Here is a 7,908-nt window from a genome sequence, read left to right on the forward strand (position 1 = left end):
TGTGACTAAATCAACACAATAAAACTATAACACATTCACATATAAAAATCTGTAGAAAAAATGAACAAACTTCATATGTGCAATGGTAGAGTGCAACAAAATTTCCCATGAACAAGTCCAATCAAGTGATGAAAATCAAATTAATAAAAAAAAAAAAAAAAAAATTAAATAAATAGAACCGTGAGTCACACAGAGCAAATGAGCAAATAAAGTCCATAAACAAGCTGAAGTTTGCTGATTAGTGATGGACGAACTTCCGACGGGACGTTTCGCGAACGCGAAACGCGAACGGGCACAAACGTTCGCGAAAACGACCGTTCGCCGCGGGCTCCATTGACTTCAATGGGAGGCGAATTTCGCAAACCTTTAGGTCGAATTTGCGGCCACGTGGTAATTATTAGGGGGTAGCACGTAGTCCCACCACCTGGACAATAGCATAATACATGTATGAGGTGAATTTGGGATCGATAACTACAAGCATTTTTTTTTTATTTGGGAAATTGTTCTGACAATTCAGGACTATGGAGCTAATGAAGGCAATGGAGGAGAGGGAAGGTCAGGGACCAGGGTAGGCAAACAAGAGGGTGCAGGAGATACAGAGCACTGACAGCAGCACCGTAATACAGAGCACTGACATCAGCACCGTGACATACAGCGCTGACAGCAGCTCCGTGACATACAGCGCTGACAGCAGCTCCGTGACATACAGCGCTGACAGCAGCTCCGTGACATACAGCGCTGACAGCAGCTCCGTGACATACAGCGCTGACAGCAGCTCCGTGACATACAGCGCTGACAGCAGCACCGTGACATACAGCGCTGACAGCAGCTCCGTGACATACAGCGCTGACAGCAGCTCCGTGACATACAGCGCTGACAGCAGCACCGTGACATACAGCGCTGACAGCAGCTCCGTGACATACAGCGCTGACAGCAGCTCCGTGACATACAGCGCTGACAGCAGCTCCGTGACATACAGCGCTGACAGCAGCTCCGTGACATACAGCGCTGACAGCAGCTCCGTGACATACAGCGCTGACAGCAGCACCGTGACATACAGCGCTGACAGCAGCTCCGTGACATACAGCGCTGACAGCAGCTCCGTGACATACAGCGCTGACAGCAGCTCCGTGACATACAGCGCTGACAGCAGCTCCGTGACATACAGCGCTGACAGCAGCTCCGTGACATACAGCGCTGACAGCAGCACCGTGACATACAGCGCTGACAGCAGCTCCGTGACATACAGCGCTGACAGCAGCTCCGTGACATACAGCGCTGACAGCAGCTCCGTGACATACAGCGCTGACAGCAGCTCCGTGACATACAGCGCTGACAGCAGCTCCGTGACATACAGCGCTGACAGCAGCTCCGTGACATACAGCGCTGACAGCAGCTCCGTGACATACAGCGCTGACAGCAGCTCCGTGACATACAGCGCTGACAGCAGCTCCGTGACATACAGCGCTGACAGCAGCTCCGTGACATACAGCGCTGACAGCAGCACCGTAAGCAGCCCCAGGAGGAAGTCAGCACAGCACAGGGATGGTGTGATCCCCTCATAATAAGAACCCCCAGGAGGAAGTCAGCACAGCACAGGGATGGTGGGAGCCCCTCATAATAAGAACACCCAGGAGGAAGTCAGCACAGCACAGGGATGGTGGGAACCCCTCATAATAAGCAGCCCCAGTAGAAATATGACACCGCTCAACCTCTTCAAAGAGGAGGGTAGGGGCATATAGTACGGTGTGCTTTTTTGGGTCAGGGAAGTGAGCCAAATGAATTAAGAAGGTCTGTGTGCTTGATTCCAAAAATTGTTTATAGACATATACATGGTCTACTGATCACATGTGTTGAATTCCTCCGAGATCCATGCCTCATTCATTTTTAGAAATGTGAGGTAGTTAACACTGTGGTGAGCTAGGCGAGTACGCTTATCGGTCACAATCCCCCCTGCTGCGCTGAACGTCCTTTCGGACAGGACACTGGATGAGGGGCAAGCCAACAGTTCGATTGCAAATTGGGCAAGCTCTGGCCAGAGGTCAAGCCTGCCCACCCAGTAGTCTAGGGGTTCATCACTCCTCAGAGCGTCCACATCGGCCGTTAACCCAATGTAGTCGGACACCTGACGGTCTAGGCGTTCCCTGATGCTGGATCCGGATGACACCTGTCGATGGGTCGGCTGAAAGAATGACCTCATATCCGAAGTCACCAACACATCTTCAAACCGGCCTCTTCTTGCAGGCGCTGTTGGATTGGTACCCGCAAATCCTTCTCTGGGAGTGGGAATTGCTCCTCTGCCAGCGCACGCAAAAGCAGAATGCAGCATTTCTCGAAGCAAGGCCTGGAAGTGCTGCATTCTGACAGCCCTCTGCGACGGCGGTAACATTTCCGCCATTTTGTGTTTGTACCGGGGGTCTAAGTACGTTGCCACCCAGTACTGGTCCTTGACCCTCATGCTTTTTATACGGGGGTCCCTATTAAAACACTGGAGCATGAAGGCCCCCATTTGCACTAAAGTGGAAGCGGTGTGGTGGCCTGGCTCCTGCTCATCATCCAGGATAATGTCGTCCTCTTCATTCTCCTCTCCCCATCCTCGCACAACAGGGATCCCAGAAAGGTTTAAAGCATGCTCTTCTTGCTCCTGCTCATCCGCCCCGGCACCATCCTCCTCTGACTCCTCATCAGACTCCTGTTGTTGACTTGTCTCAGATAGAGTAGCCCCCCCTGGGAATTCATCCAGCATTGCGACTTCCTCATCTTCCCGCTCCTGCTCCTCCACAGCCTGATCAATGACACGACGCAATGCACGCTCCAGAAAGAAGGCATAAGGTACCATGTCACTGATGGCGCCATGGCTGCGACTGACCAGTTTGGTGATCTCCTCAAATGGCCGCAGAAGTCTGCATGTGTCGCGCATGAGCAGCCACTGGCGCGGTGAAAAAAAACCCAGCTCCCCAGAACCGTTTCTTTCGCAGAGTTCATACAGGTAGACGTTAACTGCACGTTTCTGCTGGAGCAGCCTATCAAGCATATAGAAGGTTGAGTTCCATCGCGTCGGGCAATCGCAAATAAGACGTCTGACCGGCAGATGGTGTCGCCGCTGAATGTCAGCAAGGCGAGCCATGGCCGTGTAAGATCTTCTGAAATGGGCCGAGATTTTCCTTGCCTGCCGCAAGATGTCCTGGACCCCAGGGTATTTGACAAGGAATCGCTGCACGACCAAGTTTAAGACGTGTGCCATGCACGGCACGTGCGTGATTTTGCCCTGTTTCAATGCGCTAAGCAGATTGGCACCGTTGTCACACACCACTTTACCAACTGTCAAATTGAGCGGTGTTAGCCACTCATCTGCCTGTGAACGCAAAGCTGAAAGGAGTGCCGGGCCAGTGTGGCTCTTTGCTTCCAGGCACAACAGACGCAGCACGGCATGGCAACGTCTCACCTGGCATGTGGAATAGGTTCTGGGGAGCTTGGGCGGTGCAGTGGAAGAGACGCTAGCAGCGGAAAAGGAGGAGGCAGCTGAGGAGGAGAGGGAGGAGGATGGAGTAGGAGGAGGAGAAGAAGAGTCAGGCCTGCATGCAATCCGTGGCGGTAAAACCAAATCTACACGGGTGCCACGGGTTACATGCTTGACGGCCGTCAGAAGGTTCACCCAGTGGGCAGTAAAACTGATATACCTTCCCTGCCCGTGTTTGCTAGACCACGTGTCTGTGGTCAGATGTATCTTGGCACCGACACTGTGTGCCAGAGATACATTCACTTGCCGCTGAACATGGCCATATAGCTCTGGGATGCCCTTCTCTGAGAAATACTTCCTTCCTGGGACCTTCCATTGTGGTGTTCCAATGGCCACAAATTTGCGAAAGGCCTCCGAGTCCACCAGTTTATATGGCAGTAGTTGGCGGGCTATGAGTTCTGACAAGCCAGCCGCCAACCGTTGGGCAAGAGGGTTATCCGGCGTCATCATTTTTTTACGCTCAAACATTAGGCCCACGGAAGCCTGCCTTTTTGCAGAAAAATGTGAGCTTGGCGTGATGGAAGGTGGAGTGGAGGACAATTGTGAGGAGAGAGGAGAAGGAGAAGTAGAAGACGAGGCTGGACGGTGAGAGCCTGCAGTGTGGCTTTGTGTGTTCCGTTGCTCCCACTGGGCTCGGTGATGGCTGCTCATGTGCCTTCTTAAGGCGGTCGTCCCTAGGTGAGTATTGGGCTTACCGCGACTAACGCGTTGACTGCAAAGATTGCAGATGGCAACGCTATTGTCAGCAGCGGACACGTTAAAAAAAGCCCACACTGCGGAGCCATGTGCCGGTGTCCTGGGAGCGCCAGATGTGACCGTACATGGTCGATGACTCGCTCCTGATACATTTGCAGTCTGCTTTGTCCCTGCTGTGCAATGTAAGTCATTGCTGCTTCTCCTCCCTATCTGCTGGTCCATATCTCCCTCTGAACTCCCCTCCTCTTCCTCTCTTGTGGGCACCCACGTGACATCACTAGACACGTCATCATCAACGTCACCTTCCCCACCGCTATAAGTAGAGTAGGCAGCAACACCGGGGACCAACCTCCTCCTTGGGCTGATCTGGGTACTGGCGTCAGACTGCTGAGTAGCGCTTGTTGCTGCCTCCTCTTCCTGATCCAATACCAAGAGTGGCTGCGCATCAGAAATGTCCTCTTGATATGGATCGGAAAATAATTCCAGTGACTCAAGCGGAAGGTATGTGGTGGTGGTGGTGGTGGTCGTGTTGTTGGTGGTAGTGTCTTTGGGGGTGCACATAGCAGAGAGTGAAGAAGAGGGTGCAGATCGAGAGGATGAGGAGGGTGCAGAAGAATAAGGCTGAGTGAGCCACTCAACCAAGTCTGGTGCGTCCTTTAAAGTAATTGAACGCACCTTCTGCAACTTCCCACTTTGGCTCAAGGCTGTTGCTCCTGCCCTACCCCTACCACCCCTGCGGAAGGGCCTGCCTCTTCCTCTGCCTGTCATTTTTTAAATCACCCTGTGACAAAACTCTTAGTCCCTATACCGCTGAAGGACTGCTGCAGTATAGGGCAGCGGTCAGCAGTAGTGCACGTCAACCCTATGTATTGTGGACCGATAGCGGTCCTTACAGAACAGCAGACTGTACTGCACTCAGGCCTATGTACCGTAGCACCCTATACCAAGTTACCAGTCCTTATAAAAACTTTTGTGGACCAAGCAGGTTGTGTGTTAGTGATTAGCAGACTGTACGTCAGTCCCTATACCAATGAAGGACTGCTGCAGTATAGGGCAGCGGTCAGCAGTAGTGCACGGCAACCCTATGTATTGTGGACCGATAGCGGTCCTTACAGAACAGCAGACTGTACTGCACTCAGGCCTATGTACCGTAGCACCCTATACCAAGTTACCAGTCCTTATAAGAACTTTTGTGGACCAAGCAGGTTGTGTGTTAGTGATTAGCAGACTGTACGTCAGTCCCTATACCAATGAAGGACTGCTGCAGTATAGGGCAGCGGTCAGCAGTAGTGCACGGCAACCCTATGTATTGTGGACCGATAGCGGTCCTTACAGAACAGCAGACTGTAACGCACTCAGGCCTATGTACCGTAGCACCCTATACCAAGTTACCAGTCCTTATAAGAACTTTTGTGGACCAAGCAGGTTGTGTGTTAGTGATTAGCAGACTGTACGTCAGTCCCTATACCAATGAAGGACTGCTGCAGTATAGGGCAGCGGTCAGCAGTAGTGCACGGCAACCCTATGTATTGTGGACCGATAGCGGTCCTTACAGAACAGCAGACTGTAACGCACTCAGGCCTATGTACCGTAGCACCCTATACCAAGTTACCAGTCCTTATAAGAACTTTTGTGGACCAAGCAGGTTGTGTGTTAGTGATTAGCAGACTGTACGTCAGTCCCTATACCAATGAAGGACTGCTGCAGTATAGGGCAGCGGTCAGCAGTAGTGCACGGCAACCCTATGTATTGTGGACCGATAGCGGTCCTTACAGAACAGCAGACTGTAACGCACTCAGGCCTATGTACCGTAGCACCCTATACCAAGTTACCAGTCCTTATAAGAACTTTTGTGGACCAAGCAGGTTGTGTGTTAGTGTTTAGCAGACTGTGCGTCAGTCCCTATACCGCTGAAGGACTGCTGCAGTATAGGGCAGCGGTCAGCAGTAGTGCACGGCAACCCTATGTATTGTGGACCGATAGCGGTCCTTACAGAACAGCAGACTGTAACGCACTCAGGCCTATGTACCGTAGCACCCTATACCAAGTTACCAGTCCTTATAAGAACTTTTGTGGACCAAGCAGGTTGTGTGTTAGTGATTAGCAGACTGTACGTCAGTCCCTATACCAATGAAGGACTGCTGCAGTATAGGGCAGCGGTCAGCAGTAGTGCACGGCAACCCTATGTATTGTGGACCGATAGCGGTCCTTACAGAACAGCAGACTGTAACGCACTCAGGCCTATGTACCGTAGCACCCTATACCAAGTTACCAGTCCTTATAAGAACTTTTGTGGACCAAGCAGGTTGTGTGTTAGTGTTTAGCAGACTGTGCGTCAGTCCCTATACCGCTGAAGGACTGCTGCAGTATAGGGCAGCGGTCAGCAGTAGTGCACGGCAACCCTATGTATTGTGGACCGATAGCGGTCCTTACAGAACAGCAGACTGTAACGCACTCAGGCCTATGTACCGTAGCACCCTATACCAAGTTACCAGTCCTTATAAGAACTTTTGTGGACCAAGCAGGTTGTGTGTTAGTGATTAGCAGACTGTACGTCAGTCCCTATACCAATGAAGGACTGCTGCAGTATAGGGCAGCGGTCAGCAGTAGTGCACGGCAACCCTATGTATTGTGGACCGATAGCGGTCCTTACAGAACAGCAGACTGTAACGCACTCAGGCCTATGTACCGTAGCACCCTATACCAAGTTACCAGTCCTTATAAGAACTTTTGTGGACCAAGCAGGTTGTGTGTTAGTGTTTAGCAGACTGTGCGTCAGTCCCTATACCGCTGAAGGACTGCTGCAGTATAGGGCAGCGGTCAGCAGTAGTGCACGGCAACCCTATGTATTGTGGACCGATAGCGGTCCTTACAGAACAGCAGACTGTAACGCACTCAGGCCTATGTACCGTAGCACCCTATACCAAGTTACCAGTCCTTATAAGAACTTTTGTGGACCAAGCAGGTTGTGTGTTAGTGATTAGCAGACTGTACGTCAGTCCCTATACCAATGAAGGACTGCTGCAGTATAGGGCAGCGGTCAGCAGTAGTGCACGGCAACCCTATGTATTGTGGACCGATAGCGGTCCTTACAGAACAGCAGACTGTAACGCACTCAGGCCTATGTACCGTAGCACCCTATACCAAGTTACCAGTCCTTATAAGAACTTTTGTGGACCAAGCAGGTTGTGTGTTAGTGTTTAGCAGACTGTGCGTCAGTCCCTATACCGCTGAAGGACTGCTGCAGTATAGGGCAGCGGTCAGCAGTAGTGCACGGCAACCCTATGTATTGTGGACCGATAGCGGTCCTTACAGAACAGCAGACTGTAACGCACTCAGGCCTATGTACCGTAGCACCCTATACCAAGTTACCAGTCCTTATAAGAACTTTTGTGGACCAAGCAGGTTGTGTGTTAGTGTTTAGCAGACTGTGCGTCAGTCCCTATACCGCTGAAGGACTGCTGCAGTATAGGGCAGCGGTCAGCAGTAGTGCACGGCAACCCTATGTATTGTGGACCGATAGCGGTCCTTACAGAACAGCAGACTGTAACGCACTCAGGCCTATGTACCGTAGCACCCTATACCAAGTTACCAGTCCTTATAAGAACTTTTGTGGACCAAGCAGGTTGTGTGTTAGTGATTAGCAGACTGTACGTCAGTCCCTATACCAATGAAGGACTGCTGCAGTATAG

This window comes from Lithobates pipiens, unplaced genomic scaffold, assembly GCF_037356315.1.
Source record: "Lithobates pipiens isolate NorthernLeopardFrog02 unplaced genomic scaffold, aLitPip1_a1.2 Scaffold_22, whole genome shotgun sequence".
In the NCBI taxonomy this organism is placed as follows: Eukaryota; Metazoa; Chordata; class Amphibia; order Anura; family Ranidae; genus Lithobates; species Lithobates pipiens.